This window comes from Hordeum vulgare, chromosome 7H (assembly GCF_904849725.1).
Source record: "Hordeum vulgare subsp. vulgare chromosome 7H, MorexV3_pseudomolecules_assembly, whole genome shotgun sequence".
In the NCBI taxonomy this organism is placed as follows: Eukaryota; Viridiplantae; Streptophyta; class Magnoliopsida; order Poales; family Poaceae; genus Hordeum; species Hordeum vulgare.
Window position 1 is genome coordinate 249,782,237 of NC_058524.1, and position 27,572 is coordinate 249,809,808.

Here is a 27,572-nt window from a genome sequence, read left to right on the forward strand (position 1 = left end):
CATCACGTGAGACGGACTAGTCACCATGGTGAGCTACTTCATGCTGATCGTATTCAACCATACGACTCATGTTCGACCTTTCGGTCTCTTGTATTCAAGGTCATGTTTGTACATGCTAAGCTCGTCGAGTCAACCTAGGTGTTTCGCGTGTGTAAATCTGGCTTACACCCGTTGTATGCGAACGTTAGAATTTATCACACCCGATCATCACGTGGTGCTTCGAGACAACGAACCTTCGCAACGGTGCACACTTAGGGGAATACGTTCTCGAAATTTTAAGAGGGATCATCTTATTATGCTACCGCCGTTCTAAGCAATAAGATGTAAAACATGATAAACATCACAATGCAATCATATAGTGACATGATATTATCATCTTCGCCCTTTCGATCTCCATCTTCAGGCATCGCATGATCATCATCGTCACCGGCGTGACACCATGATCTCCATCATCGTGTCTCCGTGAAGTCGTCACGCCAACTACTACTATCACTACTACTATAGCTAACCGTTAACAATGAAGTAAAAGTAGTAAGCACATGGCGTTGCATCTCATACAATAAATTAACACAACTCCTATGGCTCCTGCCGGTTGTCATACTCATCGACATGCAAGTCGTGAAACCTATTACAATAACATGATCATCTCATACATCATACATGCAACATCACAACTTTGGCCATATCACATCACATGTCAAACCCTGCAAAAACAAGTTAGACGTCCTCTAATTGTTGTTGCAAGTTTTACGTGGCTGATTTGGGTTTCTAGCAAGAACGCCTTCTTACCTACGTGACAGCCACAACGATGATATGCCAAACCTATTTACCCTTCATAAGGCCCTTTTCATCAAATCCAATCCGACTAGAGTAGGAGAGACAGACACCCAATAGCCACCTTTATGCACGGTGTGCATGTGTGTCGGTGGAACCAGTCTCACGTAGGCGTACGTGTAAAGTCGGTCCGGGCCGCTTCATCCCACAGTACCACCGGAAAGGAATAATACTAGTAGCGGCAAGCATATTGACAAATCATCGCCCACAACTTTTGTGTTCTACTCGTGCATAGAATCTACGCATAGAAAACCTGGCTCGGCTGCCACTGTTGGGTAACGTAGCATAAATTCAAAATTTTCCTACGCATATTCAGATCTTCCTATGGAAAGACCAGCAACGAGAGAGTGGTAAGAGAATCTTCATACCTTTAAAGATCGCTAAGTGGAAGCGTTACTAGAACGCGGTTGATGGAGTCGTACTCGCAGCGATTCGGATCGCGGTGTGATTCCGATCTAGTGCCGAACTACGGCACCTCCGCGTTCAACACACGTGCAGCCCGGTGACGTCTCCCGCACCTTGATCCAGCAAGGAGGAGGGAGAGGTTGGGGAAGAACTCCAGCAGCACGACGGCGTGGTGTCAATGGAGAGACGAGGTCTCCCGGCAGGGCTTCGCTAAGCACCGGCACAGAGGAGGAGGAAGAAGGGCAGGGCTGCGCCGAGGGAGAGGGAAAAGTCTATCTCCCAATGGCCAAAAGTGCCCGGTATATATAGGGGAAGGGAGGGGATGCGCCCCCTTGAGGGTTTCCCCTTCCTGGGGGGCGGCAGCCCTAGATGGGGGCTGGTGCGGCGGCCAAAGGGGGGAGGAGGGGTGTGGCGCACCCCTTGTGGGCCTTAGGCCCACCTGGCTTAGGGTTTGCCCCCCCCCCTTTTCTCTCCCCTGCGCATTGGGCTGAGTGGGGAGGCACACCAGCCCACCTAGGGGCTGGTTCCCTCCCCCACTTGGCCCATCTTACCCCCGGGGTCGTTGCCCCCCTTCGATGGACCCCCGTGGCCACCTCCGATGGTCCCGGTGGTCCCGGTACGTTACCGGTGATGCCCGAAACACTTCCGGTGTCCGAAACCATCCGTCCTATATATCAAACTTTACCTCCGGACCATTCCGGAGCTCCTCGTGACGTCCGGGATCTCATCCGGGAAACCGAACAACTTCCGGTAACCTCGTATAACAATTCCCTATAACCCTAGCGTCACCAAACCTTAAGTGTGTAGACCCTACGGGTTCGGGAGACAGGCAGACATGATCGACACACCTCTCTGGCCAATAACCATCAGCGGGGTCTGGATACCCATGGTGGCTCCCACTTGCTCCACGATGATCTCATCGGATGAACCACGATGTCAAGGATTCAATCAATCTCGTACACAATTCCCTTTGTCTGTCGGTATAGAACTTGCCCGAGATTCGGTCGTCGGTATACCAATACCTTGTTCAACCTCGTTACCGGTAAGTCTCTTTACTCGTTGCGTAGCACGTCATCGTGTGACTAACTCCTTAGTCACATTGAGCTCATGATGATGATCTACCGAGTGGGCCCAGAGATACCTCTCCGTCACACGGAGTGACAAATCCCGATCTCGATTTGTACCAACCCAATAGACACTTTCGGAGATACCCGTAGTGCACCTTTATAGTCACCCAGTTACGTTGTGACGTTTGATACACCCAAAGCACTCCTACGGTATCCGGGAGTTGCACAATCCCACGGTCCAAGGAAAAGATACTTGACATTAGAAATGCTTTAGCATACGAACAATACGACCTAGTGCTATGCTTAGGATTGGGTCTTGTCCATCACATCATTCTCCTAATTATTTGATCCCATTATCAATGACATCTAATGCCCATGATCAGGAAACCATGATCATCTATTGACTAATGAGCTAGCCAACTAGAGGCTTGCTAGGGACACTTTGTGATCTATTTATTCACACATGTATTACTGTTTCCTGTTAATACAATTATAGCATGAACAATAGACGATTATCATGAACAAGGAAATATGATAATAACCAATTTATTATTGCCTCTAGGGCATATTTCCAACAGACTGCCCACCCATGACACCCCCGCGGCCAACATGAGGGTTGTCTAGGTGGCCTACGAGGATATGGCCACCATGGAGGGTGAGGAGCGTGCATAGCAGGAAAAGCACATCCAAGACCTCATCGTAGCTGCCAACTTGCAGCACGCTCTCCTCGACCCGGCCCATGCCGGCTCTGAGTCCCCTCACCTCGAGAATGAGAACCAGCGGGCTGCCAGCGGCCGCTAGTAGGTCCAGCACTCCCCCCCCCCCCCGGGGCTCCGGTCGATGAGCCGATGGGAGTCGCAGCAGGCGTTCCCAACATGGAACGAGTAGCCGGTAGTCTCGAGCCGGCGCAACAACGCCTCCGAGGGAGATGGCCGATCCGCTCACGCCCGCACCCCACCTCCACGGCAGGAGCGGGCACGCTAGCGTGCTCCACCTATCCGGGTTGAGCTCATAGCCCGACTCAGACAACGCGTCCCCCGAAGCAAGAACGAGGCCCGCCTTCGTCTCGTCCGACTGGCGCAATCCGCCCTCCTGGAGGAGGAGGGGCCAATCGGTCCGATGTGCTTCGGCCCTCGGATCTGCGAGGAGCCGTTCCCCACCAGCTTGACACTTCCCCAGGACACTCCCAAGTACAACAGTACGGCCAAATCAGAAGATTGGTTTCTCGACTACATCATCGCAGTCGGCATCGCCAGGGGTAACAAGCACGTCGTCGTGCGTTGTGTCCCCCTCATGCAGACTGGCTTGGCCCGGACTAGGCTTAACAGCCTACCAGCCAGCAGCATCAAAGATGGGGTAGACTTCGAGGAGGCGTTCGTTCGCAACTTCACCGACACCTACAAGCGTCCCGACCGTCCCCGCGAACTGGCCATGTGCGTCCAGGCGGCTGACGAGCCCCTCAGTGACTACTTCACGCGCTGGACCGAGCTGCGCAACTCTTGCGAAGGGTGCACGAGTTGCAGGCCATCCAGTACTTCATCGAGTGCTGCTGAGACGACACCCTCCTTAAACACAAGATCATGTACTCCGAGCTGTCCACCCTGGCAGAACTTATAGCCAAGTCAGACAAGTATGCCACGACCGACTCCGCGATACGAATCAAGGTCACCACAACCGGCAAGGTTGTTCCACAGCCAGCCGCCTCGCAGCCGGCCGGCGAGGGTCGGGGCAGCAGAAAACAAGCGGAAGACCGACCAGCCGGATACCCGATACGGGAGCAAGCAGGTCGCCACCACCAAGGAAGAGCGGTCGGCTGCCCAGGCCGCTAGCCAGCGCCAGCGAGCTGGCAAGGGCACCTTGCAGCCCAAGCTCACCTTCGAGCAGATGCTCGACGCACCCTGCAAGATGCACTCCGGGGCGTAGCTGGCTACACACAGGCTCAGACAGCGTAGTTTCTCCCGTAGACTGGCCCGGGCAAGGGCCTTTCGGCTCCCTCGTCTCTGGTCGGCTCCGGCTCCCCCATCGACGGCCGCCTTCGTGACTAGTTCCCTGACAAGGGCGGGGCCTATGTCGTCTTCACCACTGGAGGCGGCGACAAGAACAACCAACGTCGGCGCCGGCATGAGGTGAAGGCCACCGTTCCCTCGGTCCCCAAGTACATGCATTGGTCGGAGAAACCAGTCACGTGGAGCCATGCGGACCACCCGGCCGTGATGCCAAACCCTGGCAGCTACGCCCTCGTCCTTGATCCCACCATCACCTCCAAGAGGCTCACCTGCTAGTTCTCGTAGGTGTTGGTCGACGGTGGCAGCAACATCAACATCCTCTATCGTGGCACGCTGGTCAAGCTAGGGCTCAGGGAGAAAGACATGTAGCCAACCCGGACAGTTTTCCATGGCATCGTGTCGAGGCAATCCTGCTCGCCCGTCAACAAAATCCAACTTGACGTACTCTTCGGCGACAAGGCCCACTTCCTCCATGAGTCGATATGGTTCGAGGTGGTGGACCTCGACAACCCCTACCACTCGTTGCTGGACAGGCCGGCACTCGCCAAGTTCATGGCGAACCCCCACTACGCCTACCTCAAGATGAAGATGTCGGGTCCTAAGGGCATCATCACCGTTGCCGGCGACTACAAAAAGTCAATCAAGTGCGCTCATGACAATAGTCGGTTGGTTGAGGCATTGGTGATCGCGGAGGAGAAACGTCAACTCGACTGGCTCGTGGCCCAGGCCACCGAGCAGTCGGCCGTGCCGACTCTCCCGTCCCAGCCGGCCAGCGAGGCGACTTTCCAGCCGTCCAAGGACACCAAGGATGTGCCACTCGACCCGGCTAGCCCCAAGCAGTGCATCACCATCGGCGCCACCCTCAGCAGCAAATAGGAAGGCGAGCTCGTCGACTTTGTCCATGAGAATCGGGACATCTTTGCACGGTCGCCAAAGGACATGTTGGGTGTTCCGAGGAACTACGTCGAGCACAAGCTTCATGTATGGCCGGATGGTCAAGCAACCCGTGTGCCGTTTCTCTGAGGAGAAGCAGCGCACTATAGGAGAAGAGATCGCCCGGCTGCTCGCACCCGGCTTCATCATGGAAGTTTTCCAGCCATACTGGCTGGCCAACCTAGTCCTCGTGCCGAAAAACAACAAAATATGGCGCATGTGTATCGACTACACCAGCCTGAACAAGGCATGTCCAAAGGACCCTTTCACCCTGCCCCGGATCGATCAAGTGATCCACTCCAGGGCCGGCTGTGATTTGATGTCCTTCGTGGACGCCTACTCCGGCTACCAACAGATCAAGCTGGACCCGGCGACTAGCTGAAAACCTCCTTCATCAGCCCATTCGGGGCCTAATGCTATGTCACCATGTCATTCGACTTGAAGAATGCAGGTGCCACCTTCCATCGTTGTATGCAGAAATGCCTCCTACCCCAAATCGCCAGGAACGTGCATGTCTACGTCCATGACATCGTCGTCAAATCCAAGAAGCACTTCAGCCTCCTCGACAATCTCCGGGAGACTTTCGCCAACCTACGCGAGTACAAGGTCCGTCTCAACCCAGAGAAGTGCATCTTCGGTATGCCAGCCAGCCAGCTCGTGGGCTTCTTTGTGTCCGCGTGCGACATTGAAGCTAACCTAGAGAAGATCGAGGCCATCGAGTGTATGCACAAGCTGACCAAGCTTCACGACATCCATAAGTTCGCCGACTGCCTGGCCTCGCTAGGACGGTTTGTCAGTTGGCTAGGTGAGAAGGCGCTGACCCTTTACCAGCTCATGAAGAAGATGGACAAGTTCGATTGGACCGACCAGGCGGACGAAGCATTCCGCGACCTCAAGTGCGCCCTCTCCAGTGCGCCCATCTTGGACGCGCCAGCCAAAAAGTAGCCCATGCTCGCGTACATCGCGGCAACCGCGCACATAGTCAGCGTCATGCTGGTGGTGGAACGGCTTGAGGAGGGCAGGGCGCTGCCGGTTCAGCACCCCGTCTACTATCTGAGCGAGGTTCTTTCCGCCTCCAAGCAGAGCTACCCCCACTAACGGAAGATGTGTTTCGGTATATACTTCGCGGCCAAGAAGCTGAAGCAATACTTCGAGGAGCACACCATCACCATGGTGAGCACGCCTCCACTTTCAAAAATCATGGGCAACCGGGACGCCACCGGCCGGATCGCCAAGTGGACCATCACCATGGCCGACCACGACATCCAGTACGATATGCGCATGGTCATCAAGTCCTAGAAGGTGGCCGACTTCTTCATCGATTGGGCCGAGACCCAGCTTGTGCCGCCGTCTCCGGAGTCCATGCACTGGCGCATGCACCTTGACGGCTCCAAGATGCGAACCGACTTGGGATCCGGCATCATCCTGTCGTCCCCAAAAGGGGATCAGCTCAAGTACGCTCTCTAGATCCACTTCGCCACCTCCAACAACGTGGCCGAGTACGAGCCTCTCGTCCAAGGCCTCCGGCGAATCCTCTGCTTCAGTGACTCGGACCTTGTGGTGCACCAGGTCTCTGGTGAATGGGAGGCCAGAGACGCCAACATGATCAGCTACCGCTTCCTTGTCCAACAGCTCACCGGATCCTTCGATGGTTGTGAGTTCCACCACGTCCCCCGAGTGGACAACAAGGCGGAGGACGCAGTGGAAAAAATCGGCTCCACCCGCCAGGCGCTCCGAGTCAACGTCTCCCTCGAGCAACTGCATAAGCCATCAATCAAGCCGTCTCCAGATTCGGCGTCCATCTTGGTACCCGCAGATCCCTCCGGCTCCTCCTCGGGCACGGGGGCTCGGCCGGCTTCACCCGCGTAGCTGTCTACAACCAGTACCGTGGCGGCCGGCTCCAAGCCCGCAGCCGCCATGATGGTGGAAGGTGCGTCCGCCTCCACCCTGGTCCCGTGGACTGACAGCTTTGCCTCGGGGACTCCGACGAAGATCCCAGGGGATCCTGCTACCCCTGTTCCTTTGCTCGAGCTGGCGTCGGCTCCTGTCTCGGCCCCGATATGGGCCCATCCCATCCTTGCTTACCTCATACGCGGCGAGCTCCCCCCTGACAAGGCCGAGGCCCACCAGATCCAGCGTTGGTCCCTTGCTTATCCCATCATCAACCGCAAACTGGTTCGACGGAGCGCAACCGCCGTTTTCCAGCGTTGCATCGAGTTGGAAAAGGGGCAGGAAATTCCTCTAAGACATCCACAAGGGAAAGTGCAGGCATCACGCCGCCTCAAGGACCCTGGTGGCCAAGGTGCTACGCCATGGGTTTTACTGGTCGACGACCCTGGAAGAAGCAAAGCAGTTAGTCGACGAGTGTGAGGGGTGCCAACGTTTCAGCATGCACAGCCACCTACGGACTACGACCCTCAAGACCATCCCCCTCTGATGGCCTTTTGCCGTCTGGGGGCTCGACATGGTAGGACCATTCAAGACTGCCCGGGGCAGCATGACGCACCTCCTCGTAGCCGTCGACAAGTTTACCAAGTGGATCGAGGCCATGCCCATCAAGAAACTGGACGGCCCCACAACCGTCTGGTTCATCACAAACATGACCGTCCGCTACGGCGTCCCCCACAGCATCATCACCGACAACGGCACTAACTTCGCCAAAGGCGCGATGGCACTTTTCTGCTCCAAGGAGGGCATCCGGCTCGACCACGCATCGGTAGCTCACCCATAGTCTAACATCCATGCAGAGAGAGCAAATGGCTTGATCCTATCCGGCATCAAGCCATGGCTCATGTCACCGCTCGTCCGATCAGCCGGCTACTGGGTCGAAGAATTGTCGGTTGTCCTGTGGAGCCTCCGGACCAGGCCTAACCGGTCAACCGGCTTCACTCCTTTCTTCCTCGTGTACAGATCCAAGGAAGTCATCCCCATGGACATTGAGTTTGACTCGCCTAGTGTCATCCTGTACACGGAGGCGCATGTAAAAGAATCAAGGAAGACAACGTTGACCTACTCGAGGAGGCACATGAGTTGGCCCTGAGCCGGACGATCATCTACCATCAGAAGCTATGGCACTACCACAGCAAATGGATCAGGCCCCTCTCCTTCCACGAGGGGGACCTGGTGCTCACACGGTTCCAGCAAACGCCGACCAGCACAAGCTATCCTCTCCTTGAGAGGGTCCGTTCATCATGAGCAAGGCGCTGCACAACAACGTGTACTATCTCATAGATGCCCAGAAGCCACAGAAGCGCAAGAGAGATGCCTCCGGCGAGGAGTCGGAGCGTCCATGGAATGTGGTGCTCCTTCGTCCGTTTTACTGCTAGAAAGAACCAATGTATGTATGTATCCTCCACCCTTTTGGCCCTAATGAATGCTGCGGGTGTCCCAAGCCGACACTTGGGGCACACCTTTTTGATTCCTTTAAAGAGCACATCGTTTCTTGAGCGAGCGCTCCGGTCTGGCTCCCCAGACCCGGGGGCTCGTCGGCCGGCCCAAGCCCTCTCGCTCTCTCTTCAAAGCAGATCAAGTGATGTAGGCCAAGCAAACCACCCCTACCACCCTGCCTAGCTGCAGACCAACTCCTGGTTGTCCGGCTAGCAGGACTCTGGGACGGGAAGCTCGCCGCACACGAACGCCGCTTGCGAAGGAGCGACCGGCTTAGGCTAACCGAACCTTTTTCCATTTCCAACCGCCTCTGATGTACTCCACCTAGCTAAAACATCCCCGCGGCTCCAGAAAACCCATGGCTGACTCCACCAGAAGCAGATGCCCATCCAACTCATAGACCGGCTCCCGGCTGTCTGATCGGCGGGGCTGAATCCGAAGATGGCAAGGTCTTGGATAGACGGAAACCAAAACGAGAAAAATGAAAAGGATGAGTCGGCAGACACAATTTTTTTGAGAAAATTCAAAGCATGCATTGATACACAAAAACATAAAGGCCCACAACCACAAGTTCATTACATCACACCCCAGTGGGTGGAACCACGGACTAACCTAAGCAGGAAGAAAAGAAAAAATCCTAGCCCGTGGCGGCTCCATCGTTCACTCCGGCGTCTCCCACAACAGTCGAGGTGGAGGCCCCATCCTTGGTTCTCGTGCATCCGCAACAACCGAGGTAGAAGCCCCATCTCCGACACCAACGCGTCCCACATCGGCCCTCGCGCATGTGTCCTCCTCTGACACGAGGTCGACGTAGGCATCATCGCTGGAGTCGGCGCCCTCGGCATCCGTCTCAGCGGCGCTGCCTTACGGGTCATCCAGAGCCAGCAAATACTGGTCCTCCGGGATCACCGCGTCATCGGCTGCACGCTCCGGGATGAATTCATCCCACGAGACAAACAACGCAAGGTCGCTTGCCTGCACGGCCAGCTCTTCGGCGACCGCCTCCAGCTCCGCGTCCGTACCAACTCGCTGGAACGCGAGCAGCACCAGGTTTAGATCTGAGTACCATGACTTGGCGACTCGGAGTGCCATGAACGCGCCGGCTCGTGCAGCCGAGGCGTGCCATGGGCTCACTCGTCCGCTTCCAGCCTCCAGCCACCGTGATAGCAGGCTCACAGAGGCCGGCTCCACCGTGTTCGGCCACAGGGTACGAACCAGCGCCAGCCCATCCTTCTGGAGCTGCCCCATGGCCCGAACCAGCCCGTCCTTCTGGAGCTGCCCCATGGCCCAAACCACCTCATTCAGGCGGACCTTGGCGGCGATCCCCACCTCGTCCATCATCCAGGCGGCGAACACCCCGACATGGACGCCCAATGACTGCTGCTCCTCACCGTGGTTCTCCACGGGCGCCTCCGCCTCCTCCTGCGTATCTGGGAAGAGATCTGAGAAGGAGAACAAACACGCAGCGTAAGGCAAGAAAAAGGCCAAGCCCAATGTGGCGCAAGAATGAAAAATCAAGACAAATAAAACTTACGGGTCAGAAGTCGGTCCACCTCGTGCGGCTCCTCCTGCAACTCCTGCTCCCTCGCCGACCAGACCTGGATCCGGCGGATTAGCTCCTCTTGCGCCGTCTACGTCGTCTCGACCGCCTTCGCCAGCTGGTCATCCTTGGCCTTCAAGGCCTCGCGGTGGCTCGCCTCCCGAGAGTTGATATGGTTGTTCCTTCAACTACTGGGCGTACGATACAACAACATCAATTGTTGTGAGGGATACATCACCTTCACCATGTGACATGTTATCATCAAGAGTGCCTACATCATCTGAGTTGATCATAAGGGGTAATGAAAAAAGTACCTATCTTCCACCTCCACATGAGTATGATGAATGCCTTGTCAATTGCAATGTACCCTATGATGAGCCACCTACTACTTTGATCACACCACCTATTTTTGAGAACTACGTTCATGATTTGACTTTGTCGTGTGCTCAGACAACTACAATATGAACAATTTTGAGTGCACCCATTGAATTAACTATTGTTGAGAAAGAACCATGTGAAAAAGGGAATAAATCAAATTTGGATCAAATATGTTTAAAATAATTGTGCCAATGTTTAATCATTTTGATATGACCTCCAATCTTGTTGATGATTCTATGTCAAATGACATGTTGCATGTTTTCTTAGTTCAGCCTGTTGTAGCATATGCATTTGAAACAATTCAATTTCTTCACCAATGTTGGGATGGTATAGTGATGAGCATTGTTTACCTTTTGATATAAATAAGAGCTTCACTTATATGTGCAAACTGAGTTGCCATATTTTCATACTTTCTACTTCTTGTGATAATATTTTGGCTTTATATTTCATAACATATGAAAGTTACTCATGTATACATGTGTCATATGTGCAAAAGCCAAGGGAAGTAAAAATAAATGACATATACATATACAACATGTACACCTTGTCTCTTTTGTTAGCCAAATTTCATATTAAGCAGCGTCGAGGACGACTTTATTTTCAAAAAGGGAAGGATGATGAGGACATGACTACCTTTGATATTATCACAATCATTGCATATACGTATTTATTTGAGGTGATTTCTGATAGAAGTCATGCAATAATTTATTTATGTTATCCGGAACAAAAATACTTCACCTGTTTTTATTTTATGCCTAAATGCAGAATGGCCGAACACTTGTATAAATCACGTGTGATGACAAGGGAAGAGGAAATGGTTGGATGCTATTCAAGAGGTCCTCTCATGTCAAAGAAAATAATTAGTTGTTGTTCAAGAAGTTTTCTCACATCACTTTTAGCCCAAGAGAAGATAGAGTCCAAGTCTTTCACGTTCTGGACTCAGATTCGACTTCACAAACATACCTGTACTAAAATGCCTTGAAATTTTTCATCCAGACTCCGAATTGCGTGATTCTTTTTGGGATGCAAAGTAGATTTTACTAGCTTTCTGGCCCAATTGGAAGAACCGTCAATTCGTCTGGAGCGTAGAGATATCGACCAAACAAAATGACGTTGCACCACCTCCACTTGGGCCCATAGGCCTTGTACGACCTAGGGTTAGTTTTAGGCTACCTTGGTATGTCCTCCCACCTCTTTGGATGCCACCCCTTGTTCCTATATAAGTAGATCAACCTAGTAGCTTTTTGGTTGGGATTTGTTTAGTTAAAAGTTAGCCATTGCAACTTCGTGTACTTCATTTGTGTCCAACAACCAGACTAAGGCCGCTTTCGGATCCCCACCCTTATCAATACTTCGTATATAGTCGCAATATTCAGATTGCAATATCATATTCTTGCTTGTTCTTCGATTGCTTGAAGGAATAGACCTTCGTGGTCAGGTTGATCGTGCTCCGGCGTGGTCAATAACCTCTTGGAGATTGGTTTAGCGATTGCTAAGGCGCGACGTTGTGAATGTTTGTAGTCGGATCGTCAAAATCGTCTCCACCAAATCGATAGTTACCATCTCATAGAAAGATCGTGACCCTCGCCTTTATCAAGTGCTCTATCACCAGCTCCACGCGATGGGCCTCTGACATCCCTAGATTAGGCTACAGTAATCTCGATAACTGAACTACAGTAAACCTATGCAAAGGATGCCACGTCATCGTGATTCTATCGTTGATCTCGTGATAGTCGAAACCGAGTCGAAGTTCGAAGTTTAAAAATAAATTGAACGGGAAAAGTTTTATAATGTTTAAAATAAAATAAAAATGTCGGGAGAGTTATAGAAATTTCCTAATAAGTTATATAAGTGAATCGGGCATTTTAAAGTTATGACATCTCCTATATAACTAAACAGGAGCTATATATATATATATATATATATATATATATATATATATATATAACAAAATAAAATTAAAATAAAGTATTTAAAAAAAATGCCCCTAGCCCAACTGGGCCAAGTTGTCCCAGCCGGCCAAGCCCCCAACCGGCGCCCCCAACTCCCAAACCCTAAGAGCCCCAGCGCCAGTCCCACTCCCCCTACGTGCGCTGCCAGGACGAGGGAACCGCCCCTCCCCCCTCGTCACGCCTAGACCCCACCAACCCCTCCTCACCTATCGCACTCCCCACGCGCCCCCTGTCCTCTCGATCTCTCCCACCCCCGTCGCTCGACCGACCCCAGCTCCCCACGCGCTCGCCTCACCCGCTCGGCCCCTCGCCTGCACATGCCTCTCCTCCCGCTCGCCCCCCGTGTTCCCACGCAAGCGCCGCCGGGGCCCCTCGCACCATCAGCCCTCCCCTCCCGTCGGCCCCCGCCGTCCCGCTCGTGCCCCACGCCGGCTGGAACCCCCTGCAACCCCCGCCGCTCCACCGGCCGGCCTCTCCCCTCCGGCGACCCCTCCCCACGCGGCCGATCCCCACGGTTGGCGAGGCCCTGCCTCCCCTGCGCCCCGCTCCCTTACGGCGCCGGCCACACCCCAACCGGCGGCGCTGCCTTCCCCCCACCGGCAGAGCCCCTCCAGCGGCTGCCTCGCCTCCTCCGGGCCGGATCCGGCCGGCCCCGGCCTCCACCTCGGTCGGGCGCCTCCCCAACGACGTCATCGCCATCGGAGCTCCTCCCCGACGGATCCGACGCCACTTCCTCTGCCTCTTCCCGTGCACTCGGGCTACACCGAGCCCTCCCGTCAACGCCGGTGAGCTCCTGACCCCAGCCATCCTCTCCTCCTCCCTCTCCCGGTTCCGTTTCGGCGATCGCCGTCGCGTTCTCGCGCCGTTGGACTCATGGAGGTGGCAATGGTGTTTGCCTCCTCTCTCTGTTGAGAGAGGTTCGTGTGACAAAGAGAGTTGTTCTGTGTGAGAAAGGTTAGAGATGAAAGAAAAGAAAAAAAATGATATATGTATAATGCAGGTATGTATTGCGTATGTATGTATCCCGTATGTATGTATGGAATATTATGTTGTATGCATGTATATAGGAAAAATACTTTATGTATATGTGTGTGCATGTGGCCTATGTCACTTACCGTGGGGCCAAACCCCCACTCCCACTTACAGTGAGGCCCCACATGTTGTTAAATAAAAATATAAAAATAAAATATGTTTTTATTTAATAAATAAATAAATAGATATATTATTTAATTAATTAGTTAATTAATTAAATAGGTAATTAGAATAATTAGAGTATCACACGTGGGTCCCCACCAAATTAATCTGATTAATTACTATTTAATCTTAATTAAAAACCGAGTCTATGACGCATGGGACCCACTAGTTAGTTGACCAGTCAACTGCTGATGGCAGCATGACATCATGCTGATGTCATAATAGCATTTAATTAAATTAGTTAAATCTGTTTTTAATTCCTAAATAATTAATAAAACTTTAAAAATTAATATTAATTAAACATTAAGTCAGATCAAAATATTTTCAACATGAAAGTTGATCAACATAATGAGGCGAACTTGGATACACGGTCCATTCGTGTGTCACGCGTCCCTAGCATAGCAAACATGGAACTTTTCCATCGTGTTAAGTCTGACTGGTAGTAGCCACACACCCGGAAAATATCGTTAGATATTCTTCCGACCCTTCTATGACGGATGTTTCTCCGTTAGCTCATGTCTAGCCTGCATCTTGCCATGTCATAAATCGTGTTGCACCGTTGCTATTATTTATTGTTTCTTTCCCCTCTTCTTACCGGTAGACCTCGAGACCGACGCTGCTGCCTGGTACATCTACGACCCTGTCGACCAGCCCTTTGCCGCAGAGCAACAAGGCAAGCAAACCCCCCTTGATCATCCCTATATCGCCTATTCTTTCTTCCTCATGCTTGCATTAGAATTTTGCTACTGTTGTAGTTAGCTCCTATATCTGATGCATAGCCTATTTTTGATGAACTGCTACTTTCAGTACTGTACCTTTAAACTGTTTAGTATAGGTGGAGCAGGCATCCCCTCTCACCCGGTAGTCCAGTTGCCCCGCTTTGTTTTCAAATCTCGATCCCTGATCGACGAGCCATTCCCGACACAGCACATACACCCCCCTTAGTTGTACGACGCTACAGAAATACTATCGGGTACCGAGGATGACACCTCGCTAAGTACTCCTGATGATATCTCTGCAGTACAGCTAGTTGGTCGTGGTTATCGAGGGTGATTCCTCTTTCACCATTCCCGACAATGCCTCTGTCGTGCAACCCCTCAAGTGTGGGACCCCCGAGGGTGATTCCTCTAAGTCCACCTTGACAGATACATCGTTCGGAATCCAACGAGGGTGATACCTTGGATTCCCCCCGATGTTACAACCACACAGTTACTCGACCATGTTACTGGGATCATTGGTGATTTGTTGTTAGACGGGTGGATTCCCGCGAGATTGTGTCGATGGCCTAATTAAAATGATAATGGATTTGAGTATTTGATCTTGGTTGGTCGGAAGGCCTTATTACGCACTAATCGTCTGCGTGGGAAGAATTATGGGTACTCGACGTCGCGGTATCAGCCGAAGCTTTTCAGATGTCAGCAATGGAGCGGCGCGTGTCGAGTGGTCCCGAGATGCATTGCGCTTGTGATTAAGGGATGCTAGGACTGACCTCGGCCGTCCACGCACCGTGCAGGAGCGCGGAGGGGAAGTGGGCCCACGAACCCTCTGTGCTTAGGAGTTAGACCGGCGGGCTGGCCTCTCTGTTGAGTCTTAGGTGGGGCTACGACGTGTCGATATTCCGAGGCCGGGCAGGACCCAGAAAAGTGTGTCCGACCAGAGTGTTATCGAGCGCGTCGGGGAATATGTTGTGCACCCCTGCAGGGAAGAACTTATCTATTCGAATACCTGTGTGCACGGTTACAGGACGGCTTGGAGTTGTGCCTTGATCTTATGCAACTACAACTGTTACTTAACTGGAATTAGTTGCTCCGAGATTTCTTCCACGCAGGGAGTCGAGGGAGGATCTGTGGGCGTGACCTCACTTTAATTTTGCTGCAACAATATGACTATTATTTGTGTTACACCTGTTCTACTCTCATCTATTGCTGCAAGACCCTGAAGATGCTAGTCTTCGATAGGACTAGGCCTTCTCTCTCTATTCTCGCATTGGTGCAGTCACTCCACATATAACCCCCCTTCTTTGATACTGATGCATACTTAGTATAGTTCTGATGTAAAACTTGCGAGTACTTTGGACGAGTACTCACAGTTGTTTTGCTCCCCCTTTGTTCCCTTGATCCGTTGCTGCGATCAGATGATGGAGCCCGGGAGATGGAGTTCCCAGTCGACGCCTGCCGCCCCGATGGTGTCTTCTTCGTGGAGGCTGCTGAAGATAGGAGTAGTTTGGAGGTTCCCAGGCAGGAGGCCTCGCCTCGTTCGATCGTGTTTATTTTGTGCTAGCCTTCTCTAAGGCACCTCGTGTTTAATGTCTGTACTCAGATATTGTTGCTTCCGCTGACTCGTGTGTTTATCGAGCTTCTGTATTCTAGCCCTCAAGGCCCCTGACTTGTAATATGAAGCTTGTATTATTTTATTTGTGTCTAGAGTTGTGTTGTGATATCTTCCCGTGAGTCCTTGGGTTTGATCGTACGCATTTGCGTGTATGATTAACGTACGATTAAATGGAGGGTGTCACAAGTTGGTATCAGAGCCGACTGCCTGTAGGTAGCCCCTTTTCCAACTCCTTGGCCTAAGTTGAGTCTAGTGTTTGAAAAACTTTACTAGCACTGATGCTATGGCTTACGGGCCCACATCTCAATTGGGTGGTATTAGTATCTTTTACTCCTTTTCTATACTCTGGATTCTACTCTCTCTTCTCTTTTGGGTTAAATATTTTGCAAACTCTAACTTTAGGTTCTCGTAAATACTTCCTCTCGGAGAGCCCCCATGCCAGACGATGGCTTGATTCCTCAGAAGACTCCGATGATACTCTCCGATGTTTCTCTCGAGAACTTGTGCCCATTGCTCTTGCGATTTCCCTTCCTCCGTCAACCACTATGGATGACTACATACAAATGTCGCTCATATTTTCCTCTCCAATTGCTCTTGTTTTACGAGATGCAACGAATTGTCTTATGGGAGTTTCGTCCGTCATCAGTTGTCATGGGTTTCGAAAGTTCTTCGAATTTCTATTCGATCTTTCGGAATCCCTTGTAGCCTATCGCTCTTGACCTTTCTCATCTGCTTGCATTATGGTTAAATCCATATGTCTAGCCGTATTCATTAAAAATCCCTTGTGATTTTCCTCTGATCTTATTGATTCTGCCATTGTGTGAAGGCACACAATCATCTGTTGATACTCATATATTATCTTTCCGGTTTAGACGTCCTTTCAAACAGAGCTGGTTCTCGACAAATCAATTGTGTTGATTGTCCATCTAAATCCATTCAGCTTACCTGTATATTGGTCGGAGCATCTGATTATGATACACCAACCTGGAAATCCTAAATCCTTTGGTAATTAAGTATCGATACTTTTGAGATGTTCTATAATATGATGCCTTGCGTTTTGCTCCCCTCTGATTGAGTACCGATACTCACATCAGATCTTTTGTGGACTGCCAGATTCATTCTGGGTTATTAACCGACGGCATCCTTTGCTTTCGAAAATTCTTGTGATTGCTTCCCCTGACACAAGATGCCATTGGTAAATTGTGTCTTCTCCCTCTGATAAGTTGTACCCTAAGCTTTTGTCAGCCATGCCCTTCAAGCATGTGTTAATTACTCTTGGAATGTATGGTATGTGTTCCTAATGATGCCTCGATGGGTTGAACCTATGCCTTCCTAAATCAATATGACTCGAAAAGTTTTCATGAGTCTTACTCTTCTGGTGCTTTGCCGAATATCCTTTCAAAGCTACAACCTGATCAAAGGTGAGGAATAAATGGCAGGTGATGCATTGATGAAGTGGGAGTCGACCTTGAACTTTGTGTTCATGCCCATGGAAACGACGTGGATCTTACCAGAGCAGCTTCTCGTATCAATAATCATCCATTCTATGGTTCAATCTGGTCTCTGTGATCTTGTCCTTTGCAATCGTGCTTCAGACCATGTTGTCCTACCTTGATTTCATTCTCATACGAGTTAAAGTACTTGTCTTCTTCAGATCAATACATTGGTCCAAGCCTTAATGTTGATCTACCTTCGAGTATTATTCCTTGTAGCTCGAGGATATCGCAGAGCTATATAACTTCTTGTGATCTCCTCATCGACTATGATATTTTCATTAATTCCAGTTTCCTCGTATTTGAGATGTTGGACACGCGAGTACATCGATAACTGAATTGAGTACGCATTGCGATTCAACAACTTTTAGTAATCTACCTTGTTTACAAGTTTGTACTCGATCATGTCATTCCAAGCTGTTAAGCTACATCATCGTCATGTTGGAGCTCGACCATGCTATCTAAACCGTTCATCCCTGGAACACAATTCCAACTGTATGTTAAGCTTGCATCAAGTTTTCCACATCTTGTTGGTTGTTCTGAAAGGCAATCTCAATTCTAAGCTAGCAGCCTTATCTGTGCTTCCGACAACCTCCTGCTTCATCATTCCCTTGCTTGATGTCGTCGCTGAACGATTACATCTTCGTGAAGCTTCTCGACAAATGTGTTGTGACAATCATCAACATTCTGAGCTCTTCCAGGGCACCGATCGGATGCATGATGAGAAATGCCATCCTTGCCCCTCGATGATTTGTGTTTTCATCAACAACCTTTTTGCCTTCCCTCCAACAAAAACATGTTCGTGTTTGGTGTTGTCCCTTAAGTTCCTTGGTATTCAGTTTATGTTATCTTCTACCTTGGAGTATTACTATCTTTTATGTCAAGGATGTCGTGAGAATTGCACACGTCTTAAAAATTCTTGATATAGTAATACTTCTCGCCATCACCGTTCATTCTTGGTCCTCGTGTTGTTTCAAACCGGAATACCAACAAGTGAACTCTGATTGTGATTCCAATACTTCTGGCAACCCTATTGCCTTGAGGTTAACAACTGGTTGTTTCATTCTTAGTGAGTTGGGTGTTGACTCAGCATTTTTGACATTGGTTGTGCTACTCCGTCCGTATTTCCGAGTGCACCCTTCGACCAATGTTTAATTGTTGTTGTTCCCTCGAGCATACGACATCATACCATTTGATTTGACAAATGCTATCTCCTTGATATTATAATTTTGGAAATTCATCCCTGTCAAAATCTTGAGGGATTGTTGTTGAGCCCATCGGTCGCACCCTCAAGTTCTCCATGGTTCGTGATGAAGCTTTTGAAAGCAGTATCTTTGTGCCTAGCTCATGGAGGATATGTTTGATATAAGAAGTGCTTTCCCAAAGTTCACGTGCACTCTTGCCGCCGTGAATATTTGAAAGTTTTGTGCTGCTTCCTCTAGGATCTTCCCAAGTCATTCACGCATGTGCGAAGTGTTATATGTTTTGAAGATTTGTTATCTTCACTTCATATAACTTCTCTTAGCACGCCAAGCCACTGACTGATTTGATCAAGGAAAAGAGGTTTCTTCATAAGAGCTAATCGAGGCTTATGCAAGGGCCTTGATATCCTCGATGATGGTTCCCAAATCGCAACTCACTTGCATTTCGTCGTAAGAATTCTATGTGGGCAAGAATGTCTTGACATTGTGTTCATATGTGTTAAATCGAACTCTTGATTCGAGAATTGCTTGTGTAGCTCATATCATGAGAATCTTGCATTTTCATCTTTCTTCTCAGGCATCTTGAGTCTGAGGTGGCCCGACACCAACCAGATTTGAATCTCGGGCAGATATGATGGTTGGAACATTTTCCCAATAATTATAAACTTTGGTCCTTATGTAACCGGTACGGTGATGTCTTGTCTGGCACACCGGGCCGAAGGACCTATTCTTATAAATTCTTCCATATGTAAGATTCGCCATCCTTCCATGCGGAAACTATATGACTTATTTCATAAGTTGATCCTCATGAATCCTCTTTTTATACACATAAGTCCGGCCTTTACCTGATGACCTTGTCGATGCTACCTCGAATCACGAATGTGGTACTTCAAATTTCAACAGGAACATTGGAAGCGCAATGCTAAATTGTTCCTGATCAATTATCCCAAACCGCATGGTATGGGTAAACATCGTGATTCTTCTCCCTCTATGTCCAAATGGTTATGTATTTGATGACGTATCATGTATAATATACTTTATGTGTTTCCTCGGGAATGGTATACTTTAATACTTGTGTGTGTGAACACATTTTCCTTCCCATTGGTATTTTTGATTTTTCTTGTGGCATCACTTATCTAAGCAGTGATAATTTCCTGCTTAGGTAAAGTTCTCGGTGTACAACTCTGTTAGTAAGATCCTGTTACTATTGTTGATAACATTCCGGTAGCCGCCGGTGGATAAGGACCTTGCCTATTGGTCCGCCTCGTTTCAACGAGCAGGAAAATGGTTCTAGTCATCCCCCGCCCTTGGTCCCGATGTTGTTGCCAACATAACTGACACACTATCCTCTGACATGTCTTGCTACCAAGACCGTATAATATGTCACCCCTCTTCCTATTCTTGGCCCACATGGTGGACCCATAACCCAAAGTTCCACATGATTGAACCCTGACTCTCCTGTACATCTTTCACTCCAAGGTATCCCTTACACTTGGCTTCGTATGAAATTCTCGAGCCACCGTTCAATGGACCGATCACTCTTCAGTCCTGATATTTATCCAACATGTTGAAGATCAAATCCGCGTTGTTCTGGAGAATCTGAAGGCTGCTCGGTCTCGTCAGAAGAGTCAGTATGACCGTCATCATCAAGATATGGTCTATCAACCTAGCTAAAAGGCTTATCTTCGTGTCACACCATTGAGAGGTGCACATCGTTTTGGAATCAAGGGCAAGTTAGCTCCTCGCTACATTGGTCCTTTCAATGTTCTCGAAAGGCGCGGAAGAGTGGCTTATCAATTGGAACTGTCGGCGAACCTTTCTCAGGTTCACGATGTCTTCCATGTTTCTCAGCTCCGCCGTTGCTTCAAGGATCCTATTCGAGAAGTGAATCATGATATGCTTGAGCTGCAACATGACCTCTCTTATAAAGAGCATCCGGTCCGCATTCTCGACCAAGCCGAACGTAAGACTCGTCGCAAAGTCACACTGGTCAAATCATTCTGAAGATGAAGCCACTTGGGAACCCGAGGATCATCTTCGTGATGAATACCCCGAGCTCTTTCCTTCTACCTCTTAATTCTCGGGACGAGAATTCTTGTTAGTAGGGGAGAGTTGTGACATCCCCAGATTAGGCTACAGTAATCTCGGTAATTGAACTATAGTAAACCTATGCAAAGGATGCCACGTCACCGTGATTCTATCGTTCATCTCGTGATAGTCGAAACCGAGTCGAAGTTCGAAGTTTAAAAATAAATCGAACGGGGAAAGTTTTATAATGTTTGAAATAAAATAAAATGTCGGGAGAGTTATAGAAATTTCCTAATAACTTATAAAAGTGAATCTCGCATTTTAAAGTTATTACATTCCCTATATAATTAAAATAGGAGCTATATATATATAACAGATTAAATTAAAAGAAAGTATTTAAAAAAAGGGAAAAGCCCCTGGCCCAACTAGGCCAAGTTGGCCCAGCCGGACAAGCCCCCAACCGGCGCCCCTAACTCCCAAACCCTAAGTGCCCCAGCGCCACTCCCACTCCCCCCACCCGCGCCGCCAGAACGAGGGAACCGCTCCCCTCGTCACTCCCAGACCCCACCAACCCCCCCCCTCACCTACCGCACTACCCATGCGCCCCCATGTCCTCTCGATCTCTCCCACCCCCGTCGCTCGACCGACCCGAGCTCCCCACGCGCTCGCCTCACCCGCTCGGCCCCTCGCCCGCCCGTGCCTCTCCTCCCGCTCGCCCCCCTGTTCCCACGCAAGCACCACCGGGGCCCCTCGCACCGCCAGCCCTCCCCTCCCGTCGGCCCCCGCCGTCCCGCTCGTCCCCACGCCGGCCGGAACCCCCTCCAACCCCCCCCCCCCCTCCACCGGCCGGCCCCCTCCCCTCCGGCAACCCCTCCTCACGCGGCCGATCCCCACCGTCAGCGAGGCCCCTGCCTCCGCTGCGCCCCGCTCCCCTACGGCGCCGGCCACACCCCAATTGGCGGCCGTGCCTTCCCCCCACCGGCCGAGCCCCTCCGGCGGCCCTTCGGCGGCCGCCTCGCCTCCTCCGGGCCGGATCCGGCCGGCCCCGGCCTGCACCTCGGCTGGGATGCCTCCCCAACGACGTAACCACCACCGGAGCTCCTCCTCGACGGATCCGACGCCACCTCCTCGGCCCCTTCCCGTGCACTCTGGCTACACCGGGCCCTCCCGTCAACGTCGGTGACCTCCGGGCCCCGGCCATCCTCTCCTCCTCCCTCTCCCGGTTCTGTTCCGGCGATCGCCATCGCGTTCCGGCGCCTTTGGACTCGTGGAGGTGGCAATGGTGTTTGCATCCTATCTCTGTTGAGAGAGGTTCATGTGACACACAGAGTTGTTGTGTGTGAGAGAGGTTAGAGATGAAAGAGTAGAAAAAATGATATATGTATTGCGTATGTATGTATCCCGTATGTATGTATGAAATATTATGTTGTATGCATGTATATAGGGAAAATACTCTATTTATATGTGTGTGTATGTGGCCTATGTCACTTACCGGTGGGGCCAAACCCCCACTCCCACTTACAGGGAGGCCCCGGACGTTGTTAAATAAAATTACAAAAATAAAAATATGTTTTTATTACATAAATAAATAAATAGATATATTATTTAATTAATTAATTAATTAACAAAATAGGTAATTAGATTAATTAGAGTATGACACGTGGGTCCCCCACTAAATTAATCAGATTAATTACTATTTAATCATAATTAAAAACTGAGTCTATGACGCCTCGGACCCACTAGTCAGTTCACTAGTCAACTGCTGATGGCACCATGACATCATGCTGATGTCATAATAGCATTTAATTAAATTAATGAAATCTGTTTTTAGTTCCTAAATAATTAATAAAACTTTAAAATTAATATTAATTAAACCATAAGTGAGATCAAAATATTTTCAACATGTAAGTTGATCAGCAGAATGAGACGAACCTGGATACACGGTCCATTCGTCTGTCACGCGTCCCTAGCATAGCAAAGATGGAACTTTTCCATCGTGTACAATCTGACCGGTAGTAGCCAGAGACCCGGAAAATATCGTCAGATATTCTTCCGACTCGTCTATGACGGATGTTCCTACGTTAGCTCATGTCTAGCGTGCATCTTGCCATGTCATGCATCGTGTTGCACCGTTGCTATTTTTTATTGTTTCTTCCCCCTCTTCTTACCGGTAGACCCCGAGACTGACGCTGCTCTTGGGTACATCTACGACCCTGTCGACCAGCCCTTTGCCGCAGAGCAACAAGGCAAGCAAACCCCCCTTGATCATTCCTATATCGCCTATTCTTTCTTCCTCATGCTTGCATTAGAATTTTGCTACTATTGTAGTTAGCTCCTATATCTGATGCATAGCCTATTTTGATGAACTGCTACTTTCAGTACCCTACCTTTAAACTGTTCAGTATAGGTGGAGCAGTCATCCCCTCTGACCCCGTAGTCCAGTTGCCCCGCTTTGTTTTCAAATCTCGATCCCTGATCGACGAGCCATTCCCGACACAGCACATACACCCCCCTTAGTTGTACGACGCTACAGAAATACTATCGGGTACCGAGGATGACACCTCGCTAAGTACTCCTGATGATATCTCTGCAGTACAGCTAGTTGGTCGTGGTTATCGAGGGTGATTCCTCTTTCACCATTCCCGACAATGCCTCTGTCGTGCAACCCCTCAAGTGTGGGACCCCCGAGGGTGATTCCTCTAAGTCCACCTTGACAGATACATCGTTCGGAATCCAACGAGGGTGATACCTTGGATTCCCCCCGATGTTACAACCACACAGTTACTCGACCATGTTACTGGGATCATTGGTGATTTGTTGTTAGACGGGTGGATTCCCGCGAGATTGTGTCGATGGCCTAATTAAAATGATAATGGATTTGAGTATTTGATCTTGGTTGGTCGGAAGGCCTTATTACGCACTAATCGTCTGCGTGGGAAGAATTATGGGTACTCGACGTCGCGGTATCAGCCGAAGCTTTTCAGATGTCAGCAATGGAGCGGCGCGTGTCGAGTGGTCCCGAGATGCATTGCGCTTGTGATTAAGGGATGCTAGGACTGACCTCGGCCGTCCACGCACCGTGCAGGAGCGCGGAGGGGAAGTGGGCCCACGAACCCTCTGTGCTTAGGAGTTAGACCGGCGGGCTGGCCTCTCTGTTGAGGCTTAGGTGGGGCTGCGACGTGTCGATATTCCGAGGCCGGGCAGGACCCAGAAAAGTGTGTCCGACCAGAGTGTTATCGAGCGCGTCGGCGAATATGTTGTGCACCCCTGCAGGGAAGAACTTATCTATTCGAATAGCCGTGTCCATGGTTACATGACGACTTGGAATTGTGCCCTGATCTTATACAACTACAACTATTACTTAACTGGAATTAGTTGCTGCGGGATTGCTTCCTCGCAGGGAGTCGAGGGAGGATCTGTGGGCGTGACCTCACTTTAATTTTGCTGCAACAATATGACTATTATTTGTGTTGCACATGTTCTACTCTCGTCTATTGCTGCAAGACCCTGAAGATGCTAGTCTTCGATAGGACTAGGCCTTCTCTCTTTGTTCTCGCATTGTTGCAGTCACTCCACATATAACCCCCCTTCTTTGATACTGATGCATACTTAGTATAGTTCTCATGTAAGAATTGCGAGTACTTTGGATGAGTACTCACCATTTCTTTGCTCCCCTTTGTTCCCTTGATCCGTTGTTGTGATCAGATGGTGGAGCCCAGGAGATGGAGTTTCCTGTCGACGCCTGCCGCCCCGATGGTGTCTTCTTCGTGGAGGCCGCTGAAGATAGGAGTAGTTAGGAGGTTCCCAGGCAGGAGGCCTCGCCTCGTTCGATCGTGTTTCTTTTGTGCTAGCCTTCTCTAAGGCACCTCATGTTTAATGTCTGTACTCAGGTATTGTTGCTTCCGCTGACTCGTGTGTTTATCGAGCTTCTGTATTCTAGCCCTTGAGGCCCCTAGCTTGTAATATGAAGCTTGTATTATTTTATTTGTGTCTAGAGTTGTGTTGTGATATCTTCCCGTGAGTCCTTGGGTTTGATCGTACACATTTGCGTGTATGATTAGTGTACGATTGAACGGAGGGCGTCACAGGGCCGCCTCGCGGTCCCTCTTCTCCGCCTGGAGCAAGTCCGCCTCCTCGCACAGCCGGACGCACTCCTCCTGCGGGGGATCCAGCTGCTTGCCGGCTAGGACCAGCCGACTCCGTAGATCAGCCTACTTGCTTTAGGCCTCCCAGTACCGACCCAGCAGCGTGTTGTAAGTGACCACTCGACGATCATGGTGGGCCTGCAAAGGACAAAGGAAAAGGTTGCCGCAGGTAAGACTCGACCCGACTGCCTCCCAACCGGCCCGACTCTCGGGGGCTACACCTAGTGGTGTGCTAGTGCGCCACCACAGAAAACTACAGAAGAAAAAGAATGAAGGGGTAGAATGCCTACCCCAACGGACTGCTGTAGATGGAACAACCGCTCCTGAGTCGCCTGGGCTGCTCGTTGCACCTGGTCGCGGCACTCGGTGAACTCTGCGACGAGAACGGGCACCCCGGCTCCCGTGAAGCGGGGAACCCCTCCCCCGGAGTTCCCGCCAGCTACGGCTCCAGCGGCTGGGTCTTGGAGCCGGTGCCGGCTCCGGCCGCGGTCGAGCTACGCACCAATACGATGATGGCCCAACTCCTAAAGGCTTGCCCCAGTCGACACCTTTGACGAATCGGCCTCGCGGGGTCTTTCATTGCGGGGGTCTTGGCCTCCGGCGCTCCATCTCCTGCCTTCGTTACCGGGTCGCTCCCGCCGTCTGCCTTGCCGTCTAGAGCCTTTGTCTCCGACAGCAGGACCTCAGCCGCAGGCGGCGCGACGTCGGGTCCCTTCGGCGCATCTTCGGGTCCCTCCGACGCGTCGTCGGTCCCCTGCTCTCGCCCCTTGGCGGCATCTGTCGTGCTCGCGTCCGCTCGCGCCTCCTCGTCGGCCTGGGTGTCCACCTCTGCCTGCCACGCAGGGTCGTGCGTCCCCTTGGAACGCTTCTCCCTGGTCGACGGATATGGAGCCGAGTCGTCTGGGTGCGACACCCAATCCGCCGACTCCACGCGGGCCTCTTCGAGCGCCTTCTTCTGGGAAGCCTCCTCCCACGGGAGGCGCTCCTGTTCGACCAGCGCCTTCAACGCCTTTTCGGCGTCCCCGCCGGCCTCCGTCGCCGCCATCGGAGTCGTCCTCCCAAGGGTGCACGGGGCCCTGCTCGACGCATTACAACGAACATAAGCAACGCCGAAGAAGACAAAGATAAAAGGGAGAAAGCCGGTCAAAGGACTTACCCCAACACTATTGGGGATCGCCCTCCTGCCGGGTCCCACCGGCCCAACCCGCTGCTTCTTCTCGTCGCCCCCGCAACCTCCAGACGGATGCCAGCCGGATGCTCGCTTGGGAGCCGGACGACAGCTCGTCGGGTCCTTCCCTAGTGGGTAGCGGAGCCGCCGTCGGCTCTGCGAAGCCGCTTCCTCGGCACGATGGCATACTCCTCCATGACCTTTGGGTCCTCCATGGCGGCTACATCGCGCGATGCCGGCGGCTCAGCATCATCATCGGACCAACCCCGTAGCACGGATTTAAAAAACTCAGAAGCCAACTCGGACTCTTCCGACTCCACCGCGTCGACTCATGATGCTTCGCCACCGGCACGGGCCGCATCCCTCGTCTCCACCTCGTTGGTGTCCGACTCCGGCAAGTCGACTACCCGCTCACCATAGATTTGCAGCCAGGGAACAACTGACACCGCGAAAGGCATCCGGCGTCAGGCGCGGAAAAATGGCATACAACATGAAGGAAAGGCGACGCACTACTTACCACGGGAGCCGGATGCTGCCGATCAAAGGGGGCCTTGCCCCATTGCCACTCTGTTAGAGCATATTTCTCCGTATGTGGTTTTGGTAATTGATGACAATCCCTATGGACTAATGGTTGCTTTAAGTTGTATTCGAAGGATTTGTCCATAGACCATAGGCACTTCTTGAAGTCCATCTGTTGGTTTCAAGGAGTTTATATGATGACCAAGGTGGTATTCAAGGTAGTATCAAAAGATTGGTCATAAAGACACAAGGTTGATCAAGACTAAGCAAATAGTAAATCAAGATGATCAACACACAAAGTGTACAAGATGTACCGAGAGGGGTCAAGTGATCCCATGGTATGGTACATTGTCCATAACGCTTTTGTGTACTAACCCATGGTCTTCGCGAGAGTTCTATGTGGGGTTAGGTGTGTTTCCATGGGTTTGCGCCAAGAGGAAGATCTCATTCAACCTATGAAGGATGACATCAAGTGGTGATCGTCATCAAGATTGCGGTGTGCAAGTTCAAGTGGAGCATCACGAAGATATCATGCTTGAAGCTTGCCGTCCATTGTGGTGGCAATGGACTTGTGAAGATGTGCTGAAGGGTGGCTCACCCATAGTGAGTATGGGGGAGTAATCAACTAGCCTTCATCAAACCAACGCAATCAAGAAAGGTGGTCCATCTTGAGGAAGCCAAGATCATCGTCATCTAGCTCAAGAGGACTAGGTGCAAGGTACAGGTTTGCCCTTGGTAGGTTTTTCTGTTTTAGGATAGATTGTCGTACTTTAATGGGGGTCTCTCAAGTGAGTAGCTTGATCGTATCGTTCGTTGAGAGCTCAAATCATTTGCATCCTTGCATCACATTTCTTGGTTCTTGTTTGGTGTTTCTCTTTGTGAGTTTGAGAGCTTATGGTCATCTTCATGACAAACTCGAGTTCATCAAAAACGGAGTCCATATGCATCTTCTATGATGTTTTCGATGTTGGAAGTTTTTGCCGGTTCTTC